Below are 1749 nucleotides of genomic sequence, written 5' to 3'. Positions count from 1 at the left end.
GTGGCTGCTGAGAATAATTAAGCAGCTGTTTTGCAGCTAACTAGAGACATTTTCTCCTCTTTTCTGGAAATTTGTCTTATTTTCGTGGTTTCTGTGTTGCTGTGATCCTGGAAGCTATGCTGTCAATATTTCAAAAACCATCAGAGTCACTCACGAGGAATAGTTTTTAGTGGAACTTTCAGACTAAAACACACTAGGAAGAACTAGACTTGATGATCTACTTCTAAAATCCTTGGCCAGTAAAATTTTTGTAAATAGCAATAGAACATTGTCTGACATAGTGTCAAAAGATGAAACCTTCAGGTATCGAGGCATCCTAAACATGACTAAGGAAGAGCTGTTGCCTCAAAGTAAAGTGGATATTAATAACATGGATAAGGAAAAGCTTTCAGGACCTCATTTGCTGATGTGACATGACTTAAAATGAAAACAAACAGCTTTAAATAGATATTAATATTCAAAACACAGTATGTATGATAAATATTTTTAAAAATTTAAAGTCATAAAACATAAAATGGAACACCTAAAGATCAATGCTGAGGCATCAAGGAGTTGAAATGGATTATGCTGGCCATTCTGAATCAAACAGTTATGTATTCTATTGAGCTAGGAATGACAAATTAAAGAAAAATGGTGTTTCAGTCATAAAAATGAATATATAAAAATCTCTCCTGAAGTACAAGGCTTACAATAGTGAGAAAATATGCATATGTCCACGTTAATGCAGCTGTTATGGACAAGTATTTACACATCAATTAGTAATAGTAATGTTAAAGATAAAGGAATGAAAATATTCACCTACTTCTGAAGTTGAAGTTGATAAATATGAAATTAAGATATTTTGATAAATAGTCGTGATTGGAATGGGAGACAAAGAGCTATTTGTAATTAGAAATCATGACTTTGATAATAAAAATACCACTGGAATTTGCATAATAAAGTTCTAAAACCTCACAACTTATCCATTATAAAAATAATTTTCTACAGTAAAAAAAAAACCATTATTTACTTTGGACTTTACCAGATAAAATACACAATGCTCAAATAAAAATCATTGCTCTAGTGGCATAGGAACAAGAAGCTGTAATCCCTAAAGCACATGGTTTGAGGTCACCAGCCGCTCCAAGGGAGAAGAATGGACAATCTCCCCCCCTGAGATTAACTGCCTCTGAAAACCCACCGGAGTGTTAGCTAGAGGTCGGATCTGACCCGATGGTAAAAAACAACAATAACAACAACAACAACAATATTGTATACAAGTATGATTTTCTGAAGATAAGTCAAATCTGTTGTAATAGTACATCATAAAGGGACTTCTAGAAATTCAAGCTGAATTTAGAAGTAGATGTAGAAAAAAATGATCATTGCTGGTATCAGATGGACCTATCCTCAAAGCAAAGAATATCACAGGGAAAAAACTACCTCTTTTTTATTAACTGTGCAGAGGAACTCATTTGTATGGATCTTAATAAGTTATGGATAATATGTTGAATGAAATTACAGAAAGTGTAATTGTGATCACGTGCAACTTGTTCGTAGATAACGAGGAATTCATTGGAACAGAACAAGGAGATACTTTCCTGTTTTAACATCAGGAAAGGTATGTATCAGAGTTGTACCCTTTCATCTAATTTATTCAATCTCTATGCTGAATAAATATTCTGAGACTTTAGACTATATGAAGAAGAATGCAACATCAAGTTTAGAAGAGGTCTTAATTATCACCTACAATATGCAAGTCAAGTACTG

The sequence above is a fragment of the Elephantulus edwardii genome, unplaced genomic scaffold (genome assembly GCF_000299155.1).
Source record: "Elephantulus edwardii isolate Elephantulus edwardi_28Jun2011 unplaced genomic scaffold, EleEdw1.0 scaffold00294, whole genome shotgun sequence".
Lineage (NCBI taxonomy): Eukaryota > Metazoa > Chordata > Mammalia > Macroscelidea > Macroscelididae > Elephantulus > Elephantulus edwardii.
This window is presented reverse-complemented; position numbering follows the sequence as displayed.